The 15,097-nt window shown below is 40.4% G+C and overlaps 1 protein-coding gene and 1 long non-coding RNA gene across 8 annotated transcripts in view; both read left to right on the forward strand.

Moving 5' to 3' along the window:
• LOC116702807 (potassium voltage-gated channel subfamily C member 1) overlaps nt 1-15,097 on the forward strand; it is a 112,165-nt gene that overhangs the window by 25,399 nt on the left and 71,669 nt on the right. The gene's annotated exons all lie outside the window — the stretch shown is intronic.
• LOC116702825 (uncharacterized) overlaps nt 1-15,097 on the forward strand; it is a 26,327-nt gene that overhangs the window by 67 nt on the left and 11,163 nt on the right. Inside the window, exons 2-3 of the long non-coding RNA XR_004335263.1 lie at nt 5,054-5,056; nt 6,684-6,699. This is a non-coding gene — a long non-coding RNA (uncharacterized LOC116702825). The remainder of the gene's footprint in view (nt 1-5,053; nt 5,057-6,683; nt 6,700-15,097) is intronic.

Consider the following 15,097-nt stretch of genomic DNA (forward strand, 5'->3'; position numbering starts at 1 on the left):
TAGCTAACGTTACCAGGAAACTTAACTTACCCTTTTGTGTCGGCGAACAACATGTCAACGTCTGAACTAGGTCGGAATTTCCAAACTCCCAAATTTTTGTTGCTTCCTTCAGCTTCTTTTGAAACAAAACATTTCTTCTGGCTGTGGCAAGTAGCCAACGTGCTGTTGTGAGTCGCATTGAAAATTACATCATCACGCGTAGCTATGGTGACCAGCCACGCTGGGGCGTTACTCAATCTGCAATGGAAAACGGACGCAGAATGCGTTGAGTCGAGTAGAGGCGAGTTAAGTCGAGTCGAGCTGTTACCAGCAGTGGAAAAACGCCACAAGTGACACAGATACAGGAAACTACTCTGAGTTCAGGCGTCTCGGTTCTAAACCGTCTCTGTTAATATTAATGCATCAATGCGTAAGCAACATTTTACTGTTGTAGCTTCTTGAGCTGCTTAACTACTGCAGTTAGCTAGTTTAGTACATTGGTTCGCAGTTGATTGATTAACAACTTTTTGTTAAGTGTTTTGATTATTTATGCTTTTTGGGGAAATACTTGAACATTTGACCTTTAGTTATCTAACAGTTATTTAAATGAAACCATGTGTGAAGATTAGAGTGAAAATCTCTGAAGGAACTGAATGTAACAATGATACACTACACGGGGTTAATGGTAGCATGCTAACAAGCTACATAAGATTGGGAACATGGTAGACATTATCTACTTAACATCAGCATGTTAGCATTGTCATTGTGAACATGTTAGCATCCTGACATTAGCATTTATTTCCCTGTGCTGCTGTGCCTGAATGAAACACTGATTTTTGTGGGTACATATTGGTTGAACAGTGCAGGACCCTTATGCCCTTTTTTAGAACATTGCAGCAAGACAATCATTCGAACCGTCAGTCCAACCTCTGTCCAACCTCTATAGTAATATACTGCGGAAAACCCGACCTGAACCCCATATTGACTCTCCTCTTACAGTAGCTCTGGTTTGGTATATGTTCCTAAGAAGAGTCTTTAGTTCGATAGGTGTTCCAATATGTTCACAACTATGAAGCTCTTTTCAGGAGCTCTTTTATGCTGGAAACTTCTGCAGGGATTGGTCACTGTTGAATTGGGGGGACGAGAAGAGATGAGAGAGGTGAGGGGAGGAGAGAATGCAGCAATGGAGAGGAACATTTCTGCGGACAAGGACAAGGACAAATGTGAATGGCATTGTGGAGCACTGCAGTGATCAGGGAGAACAGGAGAACTAGGGAGAAAAAGTGCACTGCCTTCTTTTTCCCTGCCTCACCTCAGTGAGACAGGAGGCGAGAAGGAGCAGTGCTGGGAAGCATGGCAGATTGACAGAAATGAAGTGTAGACAGAGCAAAACATTACATTCTGATGTTTTGTGATGATTATATTGTACGAAAAGTATATCTGTGCTTATAACCTTTCACACATGTGTAAATGCTTTCTTTCTGTTTTTGTTTTGTCCCTCTGCATGCTATCATATTCCATTATCCTGCTCTCATTCCTGTTGTCCCCAAGGTCTTGTGCTTTTCTTTAATCCCTCAAGGGACTTATTGCTGCACACGCACACACACACACACACACATGCAAACACACACACACACACACACACACACAGACACACACACACACTGACAGACATGAGCGTATACATCTCGTATATATGTCTTTCTAACACTACCCTATTTTTTATTTGACTGTTCTTTCTACGTTTACAATTTCATCATGTAGCCTATGTTTGGATTTGACAAAAAGCAAAGAAAGAGAGAGAAAAGATCGAAGGAAGGAAAAAAGCAATGAAGGAAGAGAAATTAATAAATGAAAGTAGGAAAGAAAGAAAACGAAGTAGGGATGGAAGTGAAAGAAGGGCAGCTAGTTAATGTACCCCAAGGCATTTCTTTACATCAGTGTACGATGCAGTTGTAATGTTCTGCATTAGAAAGCTTGAGTGTACTGAAACATTGTGAAGAAAAAAACCATGCAATGCATTTCCTTTTCTCTTACTAAAGCAAATCACCTGTGTCCTCTAAAAACCTCGGAGCAGTTTGCTTTTTGATGCTGTGGCAGACATCTTCATCCATTTGTAGAGACCACTACCCTTCCTGCCATTATTTTTGTCTCATGTGAATTTATTTTTGTGCGGGTTTTCGCAAAAGAAAGACATCTTTCATTATGTTTTTGGAACACCTTCCAAATATCTGTGGGGAAGATTTTGCAGATCAGACTTAATTTGTTTGTTCACTCATGATTTTTCACACATCATTATTGTAATTTTAACAAGATGCATAGCTTGCTTTAGTGCATAAACTCTTTTAGGAACGTAATTTTCCTTGTAGGAAGTAGGGTCTGAATCTAGATCCTGGTAGGCTTGGGACGGTGTAAAGACTTTAAAACGTTTTAATATCAAGCCAGACCGGTATACCACCGTTTTACTTGTCTCTATGGCTTACTTTGTCATTTATCATCTCGTCACCCCATAAAAACACATGAACTTTCTAGTAAACAAACACAACCCGTGCCATTGCCCCTCCCACCGCCACTGACATGTTATTGCCGTTGGTCGTATGGCGCCGCTTGGCTCAGCAGTAAATCCAGGAACTTGCGATGTTGCGATCGTAACAATTCACGCAAATACAAGCAATCACCGTGAATTCAGCGTGATTCACAATTTTGACCAAATCACCTCAACTTTACCACAAATTTGACCAATAACCAGAGTTCCTCCCTACTTCAACATGTAGTCCCACATGCTAGACTTTGCATCAGTATGTGACGCTGACCAAGCGTGAGAGAGAACGGGTAACACATAAGAGACATGTGTGACTCAAACATCTTACATTTACCAACATACAACAAAAGACCGTGGATAACATTTCAGACCGTCCTGCCAACCTGTATACATTTTAACATCAAAGTCCGCTGTAACAATTTTTCACTCTAAAGTCGCTGAAAGCTTCTGCTGTTTCTTGTCGGCGGGTCTACTGCTCAGTTCCCCCAGCGACTGATGCACACACATGGAAACACACACAGTGGATGCAGAAAAAATAAAAAAAGCCTAAATTGAGGACAGCTAAGCTTGTTATATTATATAAGTGTAATGATAATATAATGATAAAATCTAATAAGTGCTTTATCAAACCTTATGAATGTGTGTCCCAGGCCAGGATAGGAAAATAACTAACAAATTAAAGATCGACTAGCCATTGACAGAAATATTCAACATTGATTCATTCAATACATTATTAATTTTTGGCTTAAATCCAGCAGCCTTTTTCATATTTTACCGACATTTGCAGCATTCTGAGCCTTTTTAGTAGGGTTACTTGGAAAATTAGTCTTTATTCCGCCCGAAAACTTTTATTTTCAAAGAAGCACACCAAAATAAAAGTGCAACCCTTTTGCAACTTTTACTGACTCTCATCATTCATTACATTACATTATTACACACTGGTTTGTTCATTTATAAATGAACACATTGTCATAATGTTATCATCAGTGTTGGGCAAGCTATTGGAATGTTTAGTGAGCTAATCTACCAGTTATTCTACATTAAATAAAGATCACATAAGCCCCAAAAGTAAGTGTTGCAAACTAAGCTACAGTAACATAGCAATATTAGTTTACTACACTGGAGCTATTTTTTTTTTTTTATACATCCATGTACAGGACATACACATATTGTACGTGTATGGCGGTGGCGAGAGTAATCTTCAGCGGTTTTATGTCAGACTGCAGCAGAAAGCTCCGCTGCGCTTAATTTTCAGAACACTACCTAAAAAACTATTTGATTGAGAAAAGACCAACGCTTTTGAGATGTAGCTATAACACTACTGCCCAACATTGCTTGCATTGCAAGTTGGATTTAATACTGCCACAAGTTGCTAATATAGGCTACTTTGTGGTGTGCCAGAAAGTGTCATAGTGACAAATGCCAGATCAAGCTGTTAGTATAAAATCAAACTGGTACAGCTAACAGAAACGGTAAAAAGGAAATCAACCCAACTCAAGTTCCTGGATCCCAAAATTACCTGCACCGGGTGTAGTGCTTTCCTATGGCCAAGGAACTGTTTAGGTAAAGGTCCAAGACAAACCTCAGGCTGCTACAATTTCTGTACAGTTTCATTCACACAGTGAGCAAGAAGCCAATGTTGACTCTAGATTGGAAACAACATGTAAATTATGGTCAATGCTGTCAAAGACAGTTTGTATGCACCAACCTTACAACGTATTATTACAGAAACATCATGCTACTTCCTCTTTTGTTTCCCAACAACAACAATCATACGACCACAAGAGGTCACTTGTAAGGAAAATGTAAAAGTTGTTTTTGGACAAATGACTGTTTTCTACGGTTTCGACAATTTCTGTTAGTTTCCGAAATGGACAAAAAATACTCACTACATCCAGTGACTGGCCAAGTATGTGGAGGTAAGAAAGTAAGCAGTGTTTGAACTTCTCTCTTTCTCTCCTCTCAAGGTCTTTTTTTGGTCTTGACAAAACTACTTATATTGCTTTTTATATGTACAAATGTGTGCAACAGCCTAAAAAAAGCATGCACCCATTTGAATGATTAATGCGTCACTCCCCTCTCCATGACAGCGGGATTTTTGCTGCCTGTGAGTGAGGCTGTTTGGAACAGCATGCCTTCAAATGTAGCTGGATGACAAGTCGTACAAAGTAGGTCATTTGGAGTTAACACCAGCCTTTGGTCAACAGGGATGAATTAAATCAGTAGGATTCTTCCTCTGGGAACTGTGACTATGTCTATCAAATTTCATGGAAATCCAAGTAGTTGAGATATTTCATTCCGGACCAACTGACACTGCCATCATAAAGGTCTAGATGTCAGACACAATACACACCACCATGTACACTGTTCTCCCCTGAAAAATACTCCCATAGGTCAGTCGTCAAGCAGCAATTATGACTCATAATAAAGTTTATAGTGGCGGCGCCCTCTCTTGGCCTTCCATAATTATTACGGGAGCAAAGCAGGACATAAAGTGATGAAATATAAGAGGGCTATATTTTGTGTAGGCAGGTTGTGGATGGGTCAAACAAACACAGGACCCAGGAGGCCAAGGGTCGTAAAAATAAATAAATAAAAGTAAACAGCCTTTTAGAAACAAACGCAAATTAGGTGACATTCTGCATCATGTGCGTAACCGGAAGTAAAGACCAAACCACGATCTTTTTTCTAAACTTAACTAAGTAGTTTGAGTGCCTAACTAAGCTGTTTTGGTGTCAAACTGCAACTGTTTCAAAATGTTACCGACGTGTTTAACCCTTGTGTTGTCTTTCCGTCAAAATTGAAAATCAACAATTTTGTTGATGATTTTTATCAATGTTTTTAACTTTTTCTTACGTTTTTTCAATGTTTGTCCCATGTTTTGACGTTTAACACTACGTAACCTTAACTTATTAACTTTAGTTTTATGGTTATTTTTTGGGAATTTATGGTCAATAAACCTAATTTATAGGAAATTCTAACCTAATGTTTGAGTTAGAAAAGCAGAAATTAGGAATTATTTAGAGTAAAATTAAAGGAATGTATGTTGATGGATAATCACAGACTGGAATATGTCAACTTTTACTCAATACTATTTCAAAAGCACTTCAATTTCTTTTGCTCTTACTTTTCTTATACTATAAAACTGAATAAGACACTCCAAAATTAATGAAAGTAGAGATTTGTACTTTGTAGCGCGTTGTGTGGAGTCAATCAGTTATATAGTGAATGTAGTAGTGAAAAAGAACACTGATATAGGAAAATGGGTCAATTTGACCCGAGGACAACATGAGGGTTAAAACCAGTTCTGAGATGCGGACAGAAATCGCCAGTGCCTGGAATCGGCCAGTACTGAGTACTTCTGATTTATGTCCACATGGGTACACTTACTTCTAGTTGTTACCTGTATTATTAATAGGCTGATATCATAGACTGCATATACAGTCTGGTATTTAGAAAAAAATAAGCTGTACATATCATGGTGTGTTCGAAAACAAGCATTTCTATGTAAAATCAGACATTCAGCACCCCTATATACAGTAGGTCTTTTGATCTTTTGTTTAATAACCACATTTTCAGACACTTCAACAATTCAACTGTGAGATTGGCAGTCGAATCAGGCTCCTTAGATTGAATTATGGAATATTCAACTATTCGGGGTTACTCCTACAAGATATTCGTATAAATATAAATACATCCTGCAATGATTATGTCATGCAAATGCCTCAAATTAGGGTACTGGTTCCTCGTATTTCCTGCCACCACTAGAGGCGCAAATTTATAACAGGCATCAGAGGGTAGGAATGAACAGTTTGTATTGTCATATAGTTTGGAGGAGTTGTTGCAACACAAGAACACACTGAGGACAAAGGATGGCTCACCAACAAGAGCAAGAGAAAGAGAAGAAAAGACAGAGGTCAAATGTGAGGAGATTAAGAAAATAGATGAGGTGATAGAGAGAAGTGAAAGATGTGAACACACCTGAGCATATTCCCTGATGTGTCTTGGTGTAGCTGATGAAATCCAGAAGTAATCGCATATTGCAGATGCTGTGTGGAAGAAAACCTTTTAGCTCTAAAAATACACTCAAACTGTCCTTTTGGAATGGAAGAAGCTGCAAATGACAATAAAACATATATGTGCCAAAGCATGATGAAAGCAGTGATGACTTCTTTATAGTTTGTATTACATTAACAATGGTTTGATATCTAAATGGCCCAATGTACTCATTGATTTCTAGTGTATTATTGACAATTACTTAAACCAGTTATTCTACCTAAATGGTCATTTTCCATTGCCTTTGAATTAAAAACCAAATGAGCAGTTTTCTGACAAGGCATCCTTATTGCCAGGACGTCATTGTTTGTTGGTACTTTCCAAAATCATTACAAATACCCATAACAAAATGATTAATATGAGCATTTTCCATGGTATAGTTCTTGGTTCCTTTAGGTACTTACACATACTCATTCCTACACAATATCTTTTTTTTTTGTTGAATTAGATCACTGTCATTACTGTGGTACTTTTATCTTCTATTGCAAGGAAAACAGGAGAAATATGATGTTCATGTTAGCCAAACATAGTACCTTACCTGATGATGCTGCGTTGCACCAAAAGTTAAAAATGTTGAACCCCGCATTTGTTTGCCAGAGCCCTCCGCATCTTCCTCTATGAAACACTACACAAGATGAAACTAGCTCAGTTTTTCTTCATGACCACAACAGGTCCTTGTAGACATACCAATGCTGTCTTTTTCTGTTCCAGTCTACTAAACAGCTTAATCTGTTCTTCATCCACTGCTTGTCCATTCAGCCTGGGAAGACAACCAGCTGCTTGGTCTCTGGGGCTTTGCAGTATTCTGTATGTGTAGGTCAGTGGGTTGATGGTTGAACTACATCCCCAGTCTTGTACCTGGGCAGTTCTCTATTTGCTGTTAGGGAGTTTTAAGACACAAAGAAAATGGAGAGACTTCTTTACTTTTAGTCTCACTTTTTTAATTTAACAATACAATAATTTGACTGCTTCCTTCTTTTCACAAGTTAAGAACACTCACACTGATATACCAACGAATACATGGAAAGGGGATCAATATAGGACCTTAGCAGAGTGCTCTCCTCAGCTGATGACCTCATCTAACAGGCCAGTTAAAACATCAATATGGGGCAGGCAGGCAGGGCCAAGCTGTTAGTCATTATAGTGGACAGTGATCATCCAGTCATCCAGTCCCCTTTCATTCAGCTATCCTCAATGGGTGGATGATTCTCTCACAAAAGGCTATACAACTTGATATAAAAGATTGCAACATAAAGATCAGGGAAGGTTCACTGAGAGGCAGCCTCTCGTTTGAAGGAACGCCCCGATCACATTCACAGTTACACAATCACACCTGGAAGCTGCCCAGTACTATCTATCTAAATAATGTTTATAGATGGTTTACAAAGATTTGTTTAACTATTTAACAAGGCATTGTATCATCTGTTGCAACTTAATAATAACCATCCGGACACTTAAACCAACTAGTAACCCTTAACAAAGTGTGGAATATCTGGTCCATCTATCTATGTAATGATTACAGATGATTTAAAAATGGTTTCTCAAAGGTTTACAAACATTTTTTAATCATAATACCTAATATAGTAAATGAGGGATATAATGTGTGTAACAATAAACTGTTAATTTTCAGCATTAACAATTAGTAAACATTCTTAATTATAATGTGTTGTTTGTTAACAATAAATGACAATTAACTAAAGATTAATTATCAATTTACCATTTATTAAAGATGGTTATTATAAAGTGTTACCAAGTTAGCTAATGTCAGTAGCTATTGTAGCTAGCGTTAGGCTGTGACAGATGATAGCGAGAAACAGACTTTCTTTGGGAGCGCCAGGTGAAGTCGAGGAAGGCATTGCTGTAGATGAACGGTAATGCCAGATGAACGGTAAAGCCAGAGCCCACTGAGCCATCGGTGAGCACTGTCCTCAGTGGCAGGCTTCAACACTTGTAGGCGTATACTGCCCCCGTTAGGTCTGGAAGAATTGCCTTCCGTCGTACCTAGCGTTATTTTGGATCCCACGTAACTTCTAGGCAAGTCCTGCCCTACAAAGCAGCTTGATTGGTTGGGGTTAGGCATTGACCTTGAGTGGTTTAGGTTAGGATGGCCAATTGTTCAGGGGACAGGACCTGAACATATCTAGTTACGTTACCTTTCGTAAGCATGGACGCCTGACCAATAGTAGTGTGTGAATGTTATGTCATTTAAAGTGGAAATTGAGCATCTTTTACTGCATTTTGGAGTTGTTGAAGCATGCCATTTTATTGTAAAGAACAGAAGTACTTGTTATGGTTCATACCCCCCGAAAAACCAGCAGCAGCGATAAAGGATTGTCTGACTATGGCCAAGGGTAGGACATTGCTATTTCACCAGTGTTGGCTTCCTTTTCCCTACTCTTGTAAAGACAATGGTTAAAATGATATTCTGTTAGCGAGGTCAGATGCTACACTTAAGTTTTGCACCTTTAAATTAACTGAAAACATTACAAAATCATGTTTTCTGATGGAACTACCCAGAATACCCCAAAAAGTGTCCAAGCATTAATATGTAAATGTGCTGTATTTATATAGCGCTTTTCTAGTCTTAATGACTACTCAAAGCACTTTTTACAGGATACATTCACCATTCACACACGTTCATACACTGTGGCCGGTGCCACCTGCTCATCAGATAAACACTCACACTCCGATGTGCAGCACCAGGGGCAACTTGGGGTTCAGTGTCTGGCCTAAGGACACTTTGACGTGGGACTGCAGGGCCAGGGATCAAACCACCAACCTTCTAATTGGCAGGCAACCGCTCTACCACTGAGCCACAGCCGCCCCTAATACAGTTACTTACTTCTTGTGATGTAGAAAAAGATCAAAAGATCTGTCAACTAATCATCAAAAGGTTCAATGGTTGGTAAAAGCGTAAAACAAAAGATGCATTTTGGCACAATTGCTTTGTGGGGGGTGAAGCAGTAATTAATGATTGTACACCTTGGTGGTGGTCCATATTCATGACAACCACAGGAGCAGGAAGTGTGTAACAGCGCCCCTACTGGCTTGTTCTTTTCCCTAGTATGTGTGGTATTCACTTTCTGGCAGCAGCTACTTTTGGACCTCACTCTGAGTTTTGGCAGCCTGGGGCACTATTTGGCAGAGCTCCTTCCTACTTAGTGTATTGGAGCTACCTCTGCACCGAGCAAAGCACTGCAGCAATCTGTGGCCTGCAGCAGTGCTACAGCAGAGCAGGGGAGGAATCAGGAAGAAAATAGTTCTCTTACTGGTCTCATTTTTCAGGGTTCTCTCTGAGGTTTCCTTCTTTTACATCATTACTTAAGTTTGAGGTTTTGCTTTATTTCTTAAATAAGGAGTATTTAGACTTATTTTGATTCCTGTACTCAAAATGTTCAATTTTTTTTCATCATACAAGTACACACATTTATAATCTACTCTAACAAAGCCCTTGTTGGCTTATTAAACCAATGAAGTGGACAAACACACACACACACACACGCACACACACAGGCGCACACACACACACACACACACACACACACACACACACACACACACACACACACACACACACACACACACACACACACAAACACAGACAGCAGGTTTTGCAGTGTGGCTATAGTTAGTACTGTTGCCAGTGTATGGATGGGTGGCTTTCCATGCCAGAGCCCTGTCGCTTTGTGACAGTACCTCTCCTCCTCCTCCTGCCTTTCTTCCATTGTTCTACCTTAGGTATCTGTTGGTCCGTGTCATTATAGCGCAGTAGGGAGCTCCAGGAATTACATTAGCCTGTAACTTGTCTGCCCTTTTTCCACCCGTCCTGCTCTCTTTCCCAATGCACAGTCTTTTCAAGCACAAACTGCCTTGCTTTGCAGATTAGCAGATGTATTTTTTCCCCTTTTAATGAGCTCCGGTATTAGCTAGTTATTCTCCTAGCGTACACCAACTGGGCATACTGCAGCACGGGGAAAAGAAGAGCCAAACTGCCTGACAAGAAGATCCAAACTCTGCCTGACTTACTGTATGATTTATGGAGATGTGTAGTGATTGATAGAATTTAATCTGTCAATTTATAATGAAAAGACATCAAGGCTCTTTTGTTTTTCATCCAAAAGAGTCCCATCGATCATTTCCCTCCACTACCACCTCACCCTCCATGCTGATTCAGTGCAGTCCAGCTTTGCTTACGCATACGTCTAGTAAAGGCTGAACGGCAATTACTATCAAAGTGCTTTGGGAGGTTTATGTAAGGCTGAGTCTGGTTGGCTATAGGCTGCTCCAGATATCTCTCTGAGGAGGGAGGGAAGAAGGGAAAGAATAATGGGAAGGACAGAGGTAGGGTTAGCCAAAAAACCTGTCTGGGACCACTATCTAATACAAATACAAAATGGTGCATTTATATGTTTAAAGTTACATCAGATATGGCTGGTTATGAAATAGATGAGAGACAAAATCACAAAACATGAATTAATTTAGTAATTGATTTTGAGTATTATATATAATCGTTTTGAGTATTAAGTATTTTAATAAAAAACGTTAAACATTGTTGACTCCAGCTTCCTAAATGTTCTAGTTTTGTTACTCTTCTATGACGAAACATTTTAGGACAAACACTTGGGCTTTGTAAAACACTGATAGACATTTTTCAATATTTTCTGACATTTTATAGACCAAAACACAATATTTGATTAATTGGGGAAAAAAACAAACAGATTAATAAACAATAAAAATAATTGTTGCAGCCCCATTTCCAAGAGTGAGAGAAGAAGATGGGTACCAGTCTCATATCTTTGTGGTGCTGGAGATAGAACATGGATAGCCTAGCTTAGAATAAAGACAGGAAGCAGGGGTAAACAGCAAGCCTGGTTCTGTCCACATTTAAAAAATATACCAAAATACCTACTTAGATCCCTAAAGTTGACTTATTAATATGTTGTCCTAGCATAAAGTGTATATAGCAGGCATGGAACCTCTTCTGTCAGCTCTATCCACTGAAAAGAAAAAAAAAGCAGAGAAATCAGGTCAATCACAAAAGCTGGTCAGTTTGACATTACATTGCCTGAGCTCATTACTAATCATGAGCTCGCCTAGTTGCACTGGGTAAAGGATGCTGATAGCCAGGCTCTCATTGGCTAGCTGTTAGCCAATCCGAGTCAAGCAGCTTAGCTCATTGAATATTAATGAGAACTGGTTCAAATCAAGCTGAGTCTTCCTGCTGGCTTTCTATACCACATTAGAATGAATGTTACGGAGTCCAACAATATGGAAAATAAATATGGAAAATAAAATCAAAATCGCAACACTCAACTCCACGAACCTGTATCACGGGGTGAGAAGGCAAAATTGCGACACACCCCATCCAACTCCCAGAGTTATCCTTCTCGTCCAAATCCAGTGCTACCACATCTTTAAATTACTATTAGTCATTTGGGTTCCTTATCCCCGTTTTGTCTAGTAAAGACAGCTAAAAGTAAAAGGGGGGCCACCGGTAACACTAACAGAGGTGTAGCTAACGTTACGAGTTGCTGTTCTGATTTGGGTGCCTGGGTCTGTTTCCTGAAGGTTCAGTAAACTACCGTTAGTGTCCTTAGCACCAAAGTTAAGTGCTGACCGGGATGGCTGCTAGCTGCTGGGGGGTGACTGTGGATGTGTCCCCAGGGCTGTAATGATAGTGGATGGCTGCTAGCTGGCTGGGGGTTGACTGTGGATGTGTCCCCGGGCCAGGGCTGTAATGATAGCGAATGGTTGCTAGCTGGCTGGGGGCTGACTGTGGAATGGATGTGTCCCCGGGGCTGTTGTCAGCTCTCATCCAGACTGAAGCCTTGCATCACCGGGAGACTAAGGCAGAAGACCAGGGTGTACTAGCTGGCTAAATTACCATTAGATTAGTCACCTATCTATACAGTTAACATTACGGATGAATTTGTGTGTTCGCCCAGAGTTGTTAACCGTGGTCAAAACAGTCATACTTAAAATAAATGAGCATGTTGAACGGTGCCGTAACCTTACGTTACCCACTAAGAACTACATTAGCTACTTGTCAATCAGCACCTTTACAGTGGGTACCAAAACACTTTTCCTCTTCGGTCCCTCTACAGGTTGAGAGCAGAATTGTCCATTACTGTTACCATTACCATTATTTTTGTGTCTCATTCCAACAAGTAAATGAAGCACTGAAATGATTTTGGAAACATTATTTTAAGGTACTAAAGAATCTTTGGTGTTGGATTGATTAACATTGAAAATCAATAAATAAGGTCTCTGTATTAACTGTGTCACAAAGTGCGATGTGATCAATGACAAATAGATGCCATGTGGCAGAAAAAAGTTGTATTACGTTTACTGAAGAACCCCCCTCCCAAAAAAAACAATCAAGGTTTGTATCAAATCGTGGGTCAAAAATAGTGATAAGAACCAAACCCTGGGTTTGCTGTAGTGTTACAGCCCTAGAGTCCATGGTAGAACTTTAGACATTACCACAAAGTAATGAAATACATGTGGCAGGGAACCTTTAATATTTTAATTTTGTCAAGAATTATTAAAAATTGGCAAATAATCTCATAATATGAGCAAAAATAGTTGCATTTTCAGTTTCAATTTCAAATTTATTCATAGTATTAAATCATAATAACAGTTATCTCAAAACCCTTTACAGATAGAGTAGGTCTAGACCACACTATAATTTAAAAAGTCATAACAAGTCAAGTAATTCCCCCAAGAGCAAGCATAGTGCAACAGTGGTGAGGAAAAACTCCCTTTTAGGGAGAAACCTCGGACAGACCCAGGCTTATGGTAGGCGGTGTCTGATGGTGCCTGTTGAGGGTGCTCACAGATAAACAGTGGCAATAACAGTCACAATAAAGAAATGGAACAGTGACAAAAAATGGTAGTAGTAGTTCATGTCATAGCAGTACGTTAAGTCTGTAGCGTGGCACAGCAGGGCATAGCTGGATGTAGCAGGACACAGCAGAACACAGCAGGCCACTGCAGAATGTAGCAGGGTGTGGTGCAGCAGCACCACAGCGACAGCTGCAACCAAGATCTTGGTGCCATCCTAATCCAAAGAAATATGCTGGGCGAAAAGAAAATATAAGGACTCCGGGGAGTAAACACCCCAGAACTAGGTTAGTAACAGGCATTTTTGGGACGGAAAGGGAGAGAAGCGAGCAGCTCAGTGTGTCAAAGAAAGGAAGTCCCCCAGCAGTCTAGAACTATAACAGCATAACTAATGGCGGTTTTCCACTGCATGGTATCTACTTGACTCGCCTCGGCTCTACTCGCCTTTTTTGGTTTTCCATTACGAAAAAAAGTCCCTGGGACCTGCTACCAGGTACTTTTTTTAGTACTACCTCAGTCGAGGTTCCAAGCGAGCCGAGGCGATACCAAAAGGTGACGTGAAAACCTGCAGACCGCTGGTTGGTCGGATCACTACGTTGTTAGCAAACAAGAGTGCGAGTGTGTTTCCAGAACAAACGGGACATTTAAAACAAATCTAGCCGGACACCGACATATTATCCACTCTCTGCACTATTCTCACTTTTCAACTGTTCGGGCTACTAGCGGTTTCATGTCGTTTCCAATATTGCACACTGTTACTTTAAAAAAAACAAGACAATATATAAAGAAAAGTTTTATTTAGCTTTTCAAGTAGCACATCAAACCCTCCGTACATCCCGGTCTTCTTCCTCTGCACCTGTGACAGGGTCCCGCGGCCTGCTGTCCCAGATACATCCCAGTCGTTGTCAAAGCCTCTCCGTGACTCTCATAAAGATTATACGAAGCCCAGTAGTCAAAACCAGAGAGTCCACCGGTGGACATCGCCACCGGACGGTCTGCGGCGGTGACTTTACAAAGCGTGAATGCTCTGAACACAAACAGTACAAAGCACACATGTTGGTGTGTAATCATGGTTGCTAAAGTCATGTACTTTATATAGCGTCTAGTAAATACTGACTGCGACGTGAAAAATGCAATGTTAGCTAACGTTACAGGAAGCTTAACTACCCATTTGGTCGGCGAACAACCGTTATGTCGACGTCTGAACTCCGTCAGAATTCCCAAATTCGCGTTTTTTTTAGCGGTGATTTTTGTTGCTTCCTTCAGCTTCTTTTGAAACAAAACATTTCTGCCGCGGCGAGTGCGACGTGCTGTTGTGAGTCACGCTGAAAATTACGTCATCACGCGTTGCTATGGTGACCAGCCACGCTGAGGCTGTACTCAATCTGCAATGGAAAACGGACGAAGAATGGGCCGAGCCGAGCCGAACCGAGGCGAGCCGAGGCGAGCCGTTACCAGCAGTGGAAAAACGCCATAAGAGAGACAGGTTAAGGAGAGGAACCTGGTTGGGCTAGAACTCTCCCCAACTGGATTGGGCTGTACTGGCTTGCCTCCCACTACTTTTATTATATTATTGATTGCATGGTAAATTAATCTGACAACTATGACAAGAAGCAGGTGGGCCGGGCTAGGCGGACTCCTCACTCCTTAACTATAAGCTTTATCAAAGAGGAGAGT

This window comes from Etheostoma spectabile, chromosome 15 (assembly GCF_008692095.1).
Source record: "Etheostoma spectabile isolate EspeVRDwgs_2016 chromosome 15, UIUC_Espe_1.0, whole genome shotgun sequence".
Taxonomy (NCBI): Eukaryota; Metazoa; Chordata; class Actinopteri; order Perciformes; family Percidae; genus Etheostoma; species Etheostoma spectabile.